At 36.7% G+C, this 14,645-nt stretch overlaps 1 protein-coding gene across 11 annotated transcripts in view; it reads left to right on the top strand.

Moving 5' to 3' along the window:
* EYA4 (EYA transcriptional coactivator and phosphatase 4) overlaps window positions 1-14,645 on the top strand; it is a 299,220-nt gene that overhangs the window by 45,297 nt on the left and 239,278 nt on the right. The window contains exon 1 of one of the 11 annotated variants that reach the window (XM_060167384.1): window positions 8,291-8,344. The exons of the other annotated variants lie outside the window; for them this stretch is intronic. The gene's annotated coding sequence lies outside the window, so the exon portion shown is untranslated. Of the gene's footprint in view, window positions 1-8,290; window positions 8,345-14,645 lie in introns of those variants that run through there. 11 annotated transcript variants of the gene reach the window in all.

The following is a 14,645-nucleotide window of genomic DNA, read 5'->3' as shown; positions in this document are numbered from 1 at the left end:
AGGTCTTTTGTCTTCTCAGTTGTTGACTTTAGTTTTTACAGGCTTCATTCATGAAAATACTAGCAAAGTTCTGGGCATATGATAAATGCTTATTAAATGCTTTTTACATTGTCTGTGTTGCTGAAGAGATGCCAAAATTATAGTGAGATGAATAGATTTTTTTTTCTACTCTGGATAATTTTGAAGACTTTGGGACTTTTAGTCTATGATTATAATAAGTTCTACTTTTTCCTGGCATATACCATTCATAGGAATGGTTAGCCTGGTAAGTAACTATGGTACCCAAGGTCACAGGTTTAATCCTCAGATTACCACGTTAGCTGTAGGGGGACACTTGTCCTACACGTGCTTGGTCATATTGTGTTTGTCGTTAAAAGTATAGTTATGGTATCTTGACTGTCTCTCTTTGGGGACCACTCTGGTCTATGCTGGATCTGTCTCCAAGAATCTCCTCTCATCCCGAGGCTGTTCAACCACATCTGTTCACAATTTTTATCAGGTCCCTTCTTGACTTAAAATTCTATAAAAAAAATCCCTGTTGCCTATAGGACAGATTCTAAAATTCTTAGCAGGATCTACAAGGCCCTTGAAGCTGAGAACTTTGCTCAAGTTTCCCTTCTCACCTCTCACGAGCCACTCATAAGAAATCTCTTCTCCATCTGTATGGAAAAGTGCAGCCTTCAAATACACCCTGGTCATTTCCACTTCATGGCTTTGTGCATGTGGTTCTTTCTATCTGGAAGACATCTTGCCCCTCCCCCTGAAACTTCCTTTTCTGCTGCTTTTGCAAGACTCAGGATGCAAAGTGCTACCTCCTCTGACCACCAGCAGAGGCTGAGTTGGATGTTTCTTTTCTCTTTGTTCCCAAAGCACCCAGTTTCCACCTTTGGTATAGCAGTTGCCACGTTGAAATGTAATAGGTAACATGAGTTTAAATTCTGCACTAGACTGAGAATTTACTGAAGCTATTACCAGTATTTGCTATTCTGTAAATTGCTATTTCCAGTAGGTAGGGGACAGTAAATTCCTTTTGAGTGAGTGAGTGAAGGAAATGGAAATGAAGGCAGTGGTGGTGGCACTGGACACCCTCTGCCATAAGATTGGGAACAGTGGGAATAGCTGTGACCATTACAAGGCAGGATAGCCTTAAGAATGACCTCAGGGATTTTTGGTATTAATCCAGTAGAATTGCATCTCTGAATTCAGGCCCAACTTGTTTGTATGGGTGTAATGATGCAGAGATGTATTTATGACCATTGGGAAGTCAGTGATCTAGTGGATAAGCTGAAGACCCCGAAAATCTTTGGAGAAATGGGTATTTCTTAGCACTTGAAATCTGAGGGACCCACTTCTTTTTATGGCATAGTGATTAAGTACAAAGAATATGGAGCTGGGCTCCTTGAGTTTGAAGCACAGCTCTGACACTAATGATCTGTAATGATGAGCATGTTAATTAAATTGGTTTTGCTTTGGTTTTCTCATGTGTAGTAGAACGTACTTGGAGTTCATATGCAAATTCAACAAGTAAATATATGTAAAGCATTTAGAATAGTGTCTGATATGAGTACTAGCTATTATGAATTTGATTATGTTCCCTCCATTGGAGTATGCCAACTATTCCAGAGATATTTAGAGCTGAAAGTCCTTTTTGGGGTCATAGACTGGGGATCATACGTTGAGTCCACAATGGTCCAAGTACAAATTTAATACCCAGGGGTGATCTTGGCAAATCTGAGACTCTATTTGGAGCCATAAGAAAAGACATTAGAAAACTTAGTTTCGGCCATTTACATTGCATGGCATTTCTTTTAACAAATACTTTCACATACAGTTATCTAGATTTTTAAAGGCTTTCATCTGTGTGGTTCCTCAACTACTCTAAGCCACCGTAAGAACATTCTGTAATGGTACTTTTGTTTTATAGCCAATATTTGTTTCCCCAGTTGCTTTTTTCTTCAGCCTGAAGGCACCAATTATAAGAATTTGTATAATTTTCAACGGAGTGAGCTTGATGAGCTCAGTGTAAACTTTTTAAAAGATAACATTAAAGATTACTATGACTTTTACCTTTGCAGAGACAGTAGGAGGTCATTAGCATCTCCGTTTCTAGACTTGATCATTTGGTCCTTGGATTCAGATGTAATGACTATATGGCAAAGTGGGGCCGAGGGAGAAGAGGAAGTTAAAATGTTAATTTTCAAGGTTCTGTTTTTTAACTGCTTACTTTGAATTGCTGCCAGGTGCATCTGTATAAAAAATATGATGCTGCTACTGATGTTGTGCCTGAATCGCTGTTTATTTATTTATAAAACTTATTTGTTTATTTAGTCTTTAACTTTTTATTTTATACTGGAGTGTAGCTGATTAACAATGTTGTGATAGTTTCAGGTGCACAGCAAAGTGACTCAGCCATACATATACGTGTATCCATTCTCCCCCCAGACTCCCCTCCCATCCAGGCTGCCACATAACATTCGCTCAGTATATTTAGACCAGTGTTTTTCAAAGACTGTTGACATTTTGAGCTGGATAAGTCCTTGTTAGAGGAGCGTGTGTGGCTGTCCTGTGCATTGTAGGGTGCTGTGTGACATCCCTAGTCTCTACCCACTAGATCCCAGTAGCACCCTCCCCTGAGTATTAACAGTGTCTCCGGACATTGCCAGATGTCCTCTGGAAACAAAATTGCCCTCAGTTGAGGGCCCATAGTCAAAGTAGATCTTAAGATCGCTTGATAAAATCAAAAGATTCCCAGGCATCTGCATGAGAGGACTGTTCTATTTTCAGTCAAGTGTGGAGAATCTTCATACCTTCTTCCTAAGTTTAAACACAAAATCAAACAACTCTTATTAGTCTGTGTTCATAGATAAACTTTACATAGACTGACTATGGTCAGCATATAGCTTTACACAGATTGACTCTTGTCAGCATATTTTCCTTTTTGGGAAACAGAATATGACTGGGGGGAGCAGAATACTTAGGAAAGTATGTAGGAAGTAGATATTTATTTGAATCACCTATATGTCTATTTTAGAAAAATTACCTTTACTGTTACTTGTTAGCAGATACTTTTGATTCATTTTTGATAATGACAATTACTCATCTTTTTCCATAAATATTCAGCAGTAAGGAACTTGTTTTAGTCTGTAGTGTCAGAAAAAGTAAAGTATTATCTATAATCATAACTGCCTACGATGAAAAAACTTTATCAGTTAAATCATTTGTTTGTTTGTAACAAGAAAGTTTCAAATGAAATAAGTCTTAGCTTTCAGTTTGTACCACAGTTTCAGGATCTTGAGTTTAATAATATTGGTACAGTCTGAAGAAAGTAAAAATGAACATAAAAACTCCTTTGTTGATTTACCAAATCCAGACCTTATGTTCTAATTCTATAGGACATACACATTTTGTCTCTGAATTGATCTGCAGTTGACTGTAAGTAAATGTGATGTAGTCTGAGTACTACATCTGACATTTGCCTAGTTTAGATATATATGAAAGATGCTTCAAAATTTACTGAGCAGAAAAAAATGGGAACATATAATGTTAAAGTGAGAGGGGTTAACTTTGCCTACATGAGTCTTGGGTTGGATGTGAAAATTATTTTGGAGTATGAAACAATATTATAAATATATGATTAGATATATTTAGACCTAAACAGTAGAGAAATTTTAAATCTCACTAGTAATTGTAAGGATACTTGAAATTCCACATGTATGTATTGTCTAGTGGTTTTACTTTAATTGTATTAGGCAGGTAATCATGTTACGTGGAAGCAGTCAGACAGACCTAGGGATTTCACATCATTTACTAATTGATGCTCAAGCAAGCAGGGCAGAGGTACTTGAAAACAAACTCACTGTCTCTCTTTCTTTCTCTATTACCTCTCCTTTGATTTATGCTGTAATTTTTGAAATATATTCTTAAGAAGAAAAAGTGGCTGCAAATGTAGCATACTGTATGTGATCAAATGTATCAGTACTTCTGTTTTCTAAGAAGAGAAGGACTCCTCACAGCTACTTGTTAGCAGAGAGATAAAGTGGGTGCTGGGCAACCCAATGACAGGTGGGGGCCTTTCCAGGGGAGTTAGGTGGGGGTTACAGGCCAAGGGCTTAAATCATGAATTTTCAGACAGTGAAGGCGGGTTCTGCTCCATGCATTGACAGCAAGTCTGAAGAAGGCGTAGCAAACCTCAAGTCCATCCAGGCACTTTATGCCTGACATTGAACAGGAAGCCTGGTAGCCCTTTAGTCATTAGAGAATAGCCAATAAACCAGAAGTTCTGTTTTTCCAAATGAACACTTCTTGGGTTCATAAATCAGGGAACCCCCCAGAGAATTCAAGTCACATACCTACTTTCTCAGGTTTATTTCTTTGTACCGTGGATATGAATGTTAAGACTTACCTATTTTTATGAACACTGCATGGCATAAAATACAATTAGGCATTTCCTTTTTTCTCCCTGGGATATTCTCACCACCCTTGTCCTCCACTGCCCCAACTCCCTTAACCTCCTTGCCTCTTACTTTTTGCTGCCTACCTGGACAAAAAAAATCTACTCATCTTTCAAGGCTTAGCTCAAATGTCACCTCCTCTGGGAAGCCTTCCCGAGGCTCAGGCAGAATTAATTCTTTTCTCTCTGTAATACCATAGCGCCTTATGTGGGCTATTGGTATAAGAGCACATTGTGCTGGGGCTAATTTTATGTGAATCTGTCTTCTAGAGAGATTCTGAACTCACTGAGGGGCGAGACCATATCTTTCCTCCCCTGTAGCCCCAGTGCCTGGGGTAGTGATGGAAATTCACTAGCTACCCTATTCCCTGCACGTCTTCAAAGGACATACATCCAGAGCCAGACAACTACAAAGAATGGATCCTGTTTACATTTTGGAAACTGGTTTCTTTTTTGCATATGGTCACTGAAGCTAGTTTATTGGTTCTATTGTATTCTAAATTATTTAAAGCTTCATTTGTACGAAAGTATTACTGATATTCTAGCAGAAGAAAAGATAAGGCCAGCATGAACTGGTATTTTGAATAAACTGAAATTAAAAGGGCAGATTCTAGTGGAGACTTATGGTTTTCCTACTTCCAGTCTTCTCTAGAAACAAACTTCAGCCTCTTTGGTTGATTTCTGTGGAGATACATTTCATGTTATTTTGAAGAATTTTTAACCCTCAGAATTATGGATTTCATCTGAAAGGAAGTATGTTCTGTATTTGTTTATGTCAATGTTTCAAAATATGGGGACCAAAATTCCTAGAGGTATCCGTTAGAAGTATATGTGGTCATCTGGTGAGAGAAATTTGGTTGTTTTTTTCAGGCATAATTTAGGAAGAAAAATTTCTGTTTAGTTTCTAGTGGTTTGTTTTCAGGCATTTTTCCACAAAAAGATGAGCAAGACCCTTCAAAACCACCAACTTGCTATTTAGGGGGAGAAAAAAGCCTTCTGTGTCCAAAAATAACATTAAATTAAAATGATTGTTTCCAATAGTTTCAAAAATTGTGGTTTTATTTCCTCGTATGAGTCATTTCTGAATGCAGTATGTGATTGTACTAAATCGTGATGAAGCCTATTTGCTCTATGTTTTCGTAGGTCACGTTATTTATCAGAGAATCAGATCAGAAGAGGAATTTAGCCTAACTCTCCATTTTGCAGATGAATACTGGATTAGAGACGTTAAGTGATTTAGTCAAAAGGAAGCTAAAAAGAGAACCTTGTGCTGTAAGACACCCTAGTGCTGCCACCTCTACAACTTGCTGCCTTTATTTTTCTTTGTTTGAATTCCACAAGGAGTTGCAAATACTGGAATCAGACTGCCTTTGTATGTATCCTTCCGGGCTGCCACTCATCAGCAGTGTAACCTTGGAGAAGTTATTTACTGACCTGCTTTAGTCATAGTTGCAGCATGTGTCAACAGGGAATAATAATAGTACTTGCCTCGTGGAATTGTTGTAAGGAATAATTGAGTTTATACCAGAAAGACACTGAAAATGCTCAATGTTTACGTATATTGAATTGATTTCTTTGAATAAATTGTTGAGCATATTTAATATTCAAAAAAGGGCTCTTCAAAAATAATGCTGAAGCAAGATGTTTTTAATCAATCTTTTTTTTAAACAAAAGTCATCTATATCTTGTGTAACATATTGAAACAGATATTATAGGAGGTGCCTTTGAGGGGCTTGACTAGAAGAGGTAAGGAGAGAGGCTTCTGGAATGCTGATATAGCCCTTTATCTTGATCTGATTGATGGTGAGATGGGGGTGTAGATGTAATAAAAATTTATCGGCTGTCAACTTTTGATTTGCATATTTTACTGTGTGTATGTTATACTTGCCTAAAAAATTTAAAATACAGATATAGTTATATAAAAGATGAGCAAAAAGGATTTACTGTATGGCACAGGGAACTATATTCAATATCTTATAATAGACTATAGTGGGAAAGCATCTGAAAAATGCTATATATATATATCTCCAAATCACTTTGCTGTGTACCCGAAACGAATACAATATTGTAAATCACCTATACTTCAATAAAATTTTAAAAAATGACAGATATATTTAAAATAAGTTGCTATCCCTCACTTCATCCATCTCTTCCACATCCCACAAATCAGGGCAAATTGTTGTACTTCAGCGTGCTTCCTTTCAGACATTTTTTCCTATACATGCGTAAATGTAAGAATTTTCTGGGGATGTAATTTATTTTTATTTTACATTTTAGGCCAAAATGGATCATCAGTTGTCTTAAAGCTTGCTTTTGATTGGCTGTATTTTGGGTATTTTTTCATATCATTACATATAGTTTGGGGTACTTCTGTTTAATGTACGAATATGTTTTATACTTTAACTGTTCCCTTCCTGGTATATATTTAGGTTGCTTGCGGGTGTTTACTATTACAAAGACTGCTGCAATCATGATTTTTATGTATCTTTTTAGATATCTGACCCAAATTCCTGTCGGTAAAACTCTAGATGTAGGAATAATAGACGAAAGAGTGTGTGCAGCTTGCGTAAATGGTGCCAAAATACTTTTCAAAAAGGTTGTAACACCTTGTGTCCCTGTGATGATGCTTGCATTTTTCTCATAAAAGCCAAGGGCAAAATTTTATGCTAAGTTGACACTGTAATTTTTTGTGGTCTGGTTAATAATGAGACTCACACACTAATTGGAAGAGTTCACTGATAAGAGCAAATAATTCTGTTAACCACATATATAACAAATCTACGTTATATGTAGTTAATATCTCATTTAAGAATGGTTACTACTCCGTTACATGAATGATTATTATATATATTCATAGTTCTTAAACCACTTGGTAGGAAGAAAAAAACTCAGTGTATATAATATTCATGACATGTTTTTACTTAGCACCATAAAATATTTATAAGAATTGTTAAGAGAAACACTGATATTGTTGAGAATTTGTGTTTTATTCTGTTAAGAGCCAACTATGTGCCAGGTACAGTTCTAAGCACCTTACATATATTACTATAGCTTTTAAACATGTAGATGAAAGGCATAGACATTGTATTACTATAAATGAGATCACTCCATTCTGAATGTTATTAAATATTACCAAAATACCAACTGTAGCTTATCAGTGTTCTGATTTGTAAATTTGGGAAATGTCATAATCTGTTTAATGTGAACATTAAAGTGAAAGCATCAAAATCCAGAGAATTGCTACTCAAGTCCTGGCTAAAGTATCATGACACATAAAGTTTAAAATGAAGTATGTTAATCAGTTGGCTTTACTGTTAGAGTCTTATATGTAGAAAAGTCTGTCTCTAGAATATTCAATTCTTATAGTTTCTGGTTAATTAAGATCCTGGCTAACCTTTAATGGTTATCTAGTGCCTTAAAAGAGTAATCCAACTCAAAATAGCTAACTTATTCCTCCAGCATTGGGTAAATATAGCTATCAATTTTTGTGAGTTTTTTCTTCCTGCAGAATTTCCTGTTATTCTAAGGGATTCAATAGGACTTAGGCACATAAAACTGAAAATTATATTACTATGGGGAAACTGCTCTGTGCCTTTGAGAAGGAACTCTCTTGCTAACTTAAGTACTATATGTGTGTAGAATAGCTAACATTTTCCTCCCAAGAAATTTCATGTATGCAGTTAAAACACTCTTAAATTGATTAAGCATTTGTTATATATTTCCAGAAGCACTCAAGAGTACTTTTATGGTTATAAGAGTAGAGTGCATTAGAATGCCAGAAACCAACGAATACGCTAGAGGCCTTCAAAACCATGCCCAGCATTCCTGACTTTACCATATAAACACGCGGGACAGTCTGGAAAAATAAAACAACTCCCCTTCTCCCAAACGTAGGTAAGCTTACGATGATAACACTTCAACTGGCTTGAATATTAATTTGATACTTTTTCTGTTTGAAATCATTTTTATTACTTAGAAAACAGAATGGAGAAGTAATGAATATGGCTGGTATTTGTTTCTCAAGTCAAGTATTATTTTACATCAGATTTGACCAGTTACGTTTATACTTTTTGGAAAGTGGATTATACAGCTACCATAGTATTTTGCCTGTTAATCTGGGAAAAGCTAAAAAGCCTTTTATAAATGTTGAATCAAAACTCTCACTGCTGCGAGGGAATTAAATTTCAAGACATATACTCCTTTTATAGGGTGAGAAGCTGAAGTATGGAGAAATTACAAGGTTTTCCCAAAGCCATACACTGCATCATGGCAGACGCGGAAATCTACGATTCTGTTTGCCTGATTCAGTCTGAAACTTCATGAAATTAAAGTTTTCTATTTCCTGACATGTGCCTTAGGAGTGATTCCTTATTTACTTATTTGTTCATTCATTCATACGTTATACAGGGAACCATGTTTTTGCAAGATACAGTCTTGATGTAGGGACTATAAATAATATTGTGCATTTATAGATCTTGGATATTTTATTTAAAGAAACTCACTATATTTTCCTTTTCCATGACTATGAAAAAAAAATTAAGGCATTAAAACCTAAGTTGGATTGTCTATATTCAGGCCACAGCAGTGTCTATGAGAAGCATCTGATGCTTCTTCAGGGCTAATATAGTTTGTTCAAGCGTTTGAACAAGAGCTTGGTGGAAGCTCCAGGTAGCTCTGGAGCAGGGTAATGACCAGGAGAAACCACAACAGCCATCAAAAGTACAGAAAGACCAGCGTCCACATCTTTATAACCGGTGTCTTTATATTTGGTTTAATCAGGAGGGGGCTGATTATTCTGCTCCTCTCTCATCTTCCTGAGTTTCAAGTCTCATATTTTAAATTCCTATTCATTGTGATCTTTTTCATACTCATTTAACCAGTATTTTCCCGAGCTTTCTTCACCCGCTTCATTTTTTTTTGTCTTCTCCACCCTTTGTCATATTAAAAAAGCAAATAGTATTGCTCTGGGTCAGACCTCACTTCTCCCTGATGGAACAGCTGGTGCTACAGGTAGCTTCAAATCAGCAAAGTATTGCATCTTCCCCCTGCACAGCACCCTATAACAGAGAATCCAAAGGACAGAGGGATGCCATCTGTCCTTCATCTTTTCTCCAGAGAGTTCACTTAACACATTTTTGGTTGGTTTGTTTTCTTGTCCTTTTCTTGCAGCCCTGAGACTTAGGACTCAGACTTGGCTCTAGCTTTATGGCTCACCAGCTCTTCCCGTGGAAGAGTTCTTTCCCAAGACAGTCCTGAGGCCCAAGGGCACTTGGAGCCATGGGAACCAAACCCGTAGATTCTACAAACAGGCTCAGGTATGGCCAAGTCCTAGGCAAACCAACCTTCCTGCAGTTTAAACATTAGTCTTTCTTTTTCTTCTTTAATTTTTCCAGAGAATAATTCAGTCTTAAACAAACCAGCAAACAAACAAAACCCCTAGGGCCTTTCTCAAAGGAGCATTCTTACAGCTTTGAAAATTTATTGTTATTAATTTCCATTTCAGCTAGTTTGATTTCCTTTCCATTTTTTGTCTGGGTATGAATGTAATATTTGTTATACATTAATGCTGATCTGTATTGATTTAATGTCAATTTATAATTTGAAATAATGATGTACTATGACCTACTTCATATCTACCTTCTGTTCAATGCATTTCCTATGCAGATATGCTTTTGTGGCTGACTGAATTGCTCCCTAATTCCCGTTGGGAAACAAAGAGTTTTTTAATTAAAGATGCAGTCTTATTAACTAGGGGTGCTTAACTTGAGGAAAAAAAGATTTAGGGGTGACATGAATGATAGCACTCTCTTAATAGCTAATAGCCTGCTATACATATGAAAGCGGGATTCAGTTTCTGCTTTGTGGTTCTGGTGGGCAGACCAGAGTAGAAGTTCTGAAAGGTAGATTTTTTTAAACTAATAAGGAAGAATTGATGGAAGGAAAGAGAAGTAGATGGCTCTATTCAGTGGAGCTAAGAAGCTTTAAGTATTGTACCTAAAAACTCATATGATCAGTCTGTTAAACCCTACTTACTTCTATACTCCTCATATCCCAAGACAAAGAAATAAGCTGCTATGGATTTCATTCATATTCTCTCTTTCTTTCTTTCTAAGTTTGCCCTTAAAGTCAAAACATATTGTAGGGAAGCAAAACATGGAATTGAAGAGCAACACCAAATATATTTGAGATATTATTTTATGAATTCTTTCAGCTTTAGCCTTTAGGAAATTCTTTGGATTTCTAGAAGCTATAATGGCAGATTTTGTAAATGTGATCCTAGTCTTAATGCAGTTACAAAGTCAGTGGATGCTTTTGTACTCCAATGCTATAGGGAAATTTATTGAGAGAAAAGAAGGTATTCAAACTTTCTTGGATGCCTCAATTAAAAAATCTAGATGAATAAAATTCTCCTTAGGTATCCCAAATTTTAGGAAGGCAAATAGCATTATATTTAATTAAATTCTTAACTATTATTCACTATAGACACAATTCAAGCATGTAACTTGTCTTTCAGTAAGTCAAAGTTACTGCTATATTTTATATCTCTCATGTTTACTTTGTTATACATTGGATAGTCTACCCTTAAAATAAAAAAAATAGGACTTTCAGGTGTCACACCTTCATTCCTGAGAAATTGGTTATATATGAGATTTGAGAGGAAAAGATATGTTTGTGTTGCTGCTGTTGTTTTTGTTTTCATTAATTTCCTCTGTGGGGATGGATACTTCCTGAGTTTTTTCTTCTACTTCACAAATTGTTTCCTTAGCTGAATCTAATCTGCTGTTTAATTCATTCATTTCTGTTTTGAACTTTCAATGGATATATTTTTAAAAACACTTTTATGGTTCTTTTCCAAATTTGTGTATTTACTTTTTGTAATTTGGGGTTCTTTCTATTTTGTTTCTATTTCTTCTGTCTCTTTAATTGTTTTAAGCATACTTATTATGTGATACTGTTCAGACTGTCATAAATCTCAAATTTTTGGATTCCAGTCCCCCTGTTGTTGCATCTGTTGTCTCTGTGGTGTTTATTTCCTGATGTAGCTTATCACTTTTGATGAATTTTTCTCTCAGAATCCTTTGTGGCCTATGGACCAATTTTTCATTTGCTCCCCTGCAGTCTAGGGATTTCAAACCTCCGGATCAGTCTTGATTTTAATATTTTGGCTTGAGGTTTCCATAGTAGCAACGTAATAACTATTTAGAATTTACGTTTGTGCAAGGCTGAGGTATTGATTTGTCTCAAATAATTATTTCTTTTATTCTCTCCCAAAGGCTCTATCCCATGACAAGCTTCTTTGCAATTATATCACATTTGACATTCTTTTTTTGTGTTTTAAAGATATCAAGATACAGTAACAACAGATTGTATTTATTCACTAATATTTAGCACTTTACTCCTGCTTTTGCCAATTCTTAGGATGCTAAGAACTTCTTAGCATCCTATTCACACTGAATGTCCATTCCTCTCTTGCTTTCTTTTCTGGAAACGTGTTCCCTTCTCTTTCACATGCTCATCGATAATTCTGTTATTGGAAGCATCAATCTCTCAGTGCTAAAGAAACCACTCACAATTTTGATGCTACGTAGAATGGCAAACTCAAAAGGGGTGAAGGCTCATCACTTGATCAAAATATCAAAAATCAAATAATTGTTCATTTTTACAAATTAATGTGAGTTCAGAGAATTTGTTAAAGACTGGTGACTTTGGCTACTAACTACCTATACGTAGATAGTTCATGCAGTTTCCGAAAATAACTGATTAGTATAATATTCTTAACTGAACAGAGTTAAAAATCATTTTCACAGAAATTGCATAGGTACAATTCCACAGTATGGCAAAAACTTAAAATATTTTGATTCATTATATGAAGAATGAATAAAAAAGCAGAAATTTTCTTCCACTCTGTCACAAGTAAATGGCTTACATTTTTAAAATACATGATTTTATTTAATCTTCACAAAATTTAATGCAGGTATTATTATTGTCTCTATTTTATGGATGAAGAGAATGATATTTGGAGGTATTGATGAGCTATCCCAAGGCCATACAGTTATCCAGTAGTAAAGCAAGGACTCACGTATAGACTTGTTTTAGTCCAAAAGTCTTTACTAGGAATCACTAAATGTTTATTTCATCCAGCAAGCCAGTTTTTAGATTTCTAGGGTTTCAAGAGTTGAATACTAAACTTAGTAGATGTATTCTTCAGTTCTTTTAAATTTGCAACACATTTTTCTCCAGAAGTGTGTAAAGGCAGCAGATGTGTGTTCAGTAATGCATGTGGTCCTATATTCTTCATCAGAAAGCGTTCCTAGATATGGAAGAGAGGTTTATGGCTGAGAAAAAATCAGACTTTATAAGGAAGGGCTCAGGTCGTTTTTTTCTGCCAGGCTACAGGAGAGCCAGTTAGATGAACTATTAACAGTGAATACAGAAAGAGTCAGTGTGAAGTGTAGTTTGGGAGGAACAACAGGGGCAACACGCGAAAAGGAAAGTAGGTTTACAGAGTCGGTCTGAGTTTGTAGGTGTAATAAAAGTTGCCCGAGCTCAGGATTCTTTTAGTTGTTTCTCTGAGACCAGCTGGTTACAACTGCGTCTATGTTTTCTAAGTTGACTAGCCAACCATCAACAGTTAGCAGACACAAACAAAATAGAAAACCTTGGCTGGCCCTTATTGTCAAAAACCAAGTGATGGTGATTTATAATTCCAGGAAGATTACTGCTATCAAATGCACCTATCACTAAGGACCCAGATGATTATCATGAAATTCAGCTTGTTATAATTTTTGAGCATGAGAAATTAACCACATTATTTTTAAACATTTTGCATTAAATGGACCATTTTGCAAAGTCCATGCCCTATCTTTGTAAACAGTTCAAAAATAGCTCAGCATCTACTTTGTAGCTTGGCTTCATTTAAGGCGATTGAAGTCAGGCATTACTGTTCACCCAGATCTGTTTCTTGGACACCTTTGCTGTTTTCCTTTTGTATAAGCAGGGACAAGAGTCATGTGCATGGTCACAGAATGCCCATCTTACCCCTCTGAACAGATGGCCATAGAATTGGAGCTAGGTGTTCTTTGTGCTGTTGGCTTCCCTCTCTGGCATGCTGCCTGAGCAGTTGAAACCAGCCAGTGCCTGACCCAGCTTTACAGACCCATTAAAGAAATTTGTAGGGAAATGATGGGATCTTGGTGCAGAGGATGTGAAAGCAATGCCCTTATTGACAGTTGATCCCAGCTATAATATCTCAAGAATGTAATGGGAATATAAGTTGTTAGACTTCTTATACCATTGCAGTTTTATGTGAGACAATATGCTTAGTAAAGGAGAGAATTTAATTGAAGATTATGAGGATCGCTCATGGAATCCAAGGAAGAATTGAACAACGAAGCAGCAGGAAGAGCAAGAGAGACAGTGAGGCTTCAGGAGTAACAGGATCCAGGGACTTCAATTCTGCCAGGACTTTCTTGCCGTCTCCCGCTTTTGATTCTCTTTCTGGGTCAGCTCCTCTCTGTCTCTCCCTAGCAGATCAGCTTTTTACTCATGGCAGTAAAGAGCTCCCAAGTTCTATGTCCTAGAGATTTTACCACTGAAGGAGGACTAGCCTGGTACTTTCCCAGGCCCACATCCTAAGCCATTGGAAAAGATTGTGACGAGTCATTAGACTGAGGTAATTTGGTGTCACTCGGAAAGCCCTGGGGGACCTAGTGTGTTATAAGCTGAATATGGGTCAGTGTAATAGGTGTGTATATAACCCCATGCAAGCAAGCCTTAATTTGGTACACAAGTATTTTTGAAAATTAACTTGCAGTTTGATAATCTGCAAGTCAAACAGCAGGTTAGCTGTTCTGAATGATGGAATACAATGGAGTGACACCTCCCTTGGCCCAGGAAACTCTGCACGTGTAATAAATCCTCCACAGCTCCCACCTGGGTTAAAAGGGGACTGTGTCAGAGGTTACGGATGGGACTAGCCACACACCTCTGTCCCCATTGCAGAGTCTGCACAGGGGCTAGAACAAGAGTTTGGATGGCCTGCAATCTTTACATCTTTCCCTAGGAATAGACTAGACATTTGGAACATGGGGGGAATGTAGTCTCTTTCCCCCTTCTTTTTTCTTTTTCTTTTTTTTTTTTTTTTGCGGTACTTGGGCCTCCCACTCTGCCATGGCCTCTCCCGCTGCGGAGCACA

The sequence above is a fragment of the Lagenorhynchus albirostris genome, chromosome 12 (assembly GCF_949774975.1).
Source record: "Lagenorhynchus albirostris chromosome 12, mLagAlb1.1, whole genome shotgun sequence".
NCBI lineage: Eukaryota > Metazoa > Chordata > Mammalia > Artiodactyla > Delphinidae > Lagenorhynchus > Lagenorhynchus albirostris.
The sequence above is the reverse complement of the archived record's forward strand: the minus strand, read 5'-3'. Positions and strand labels throughout refer to the sequence as shown.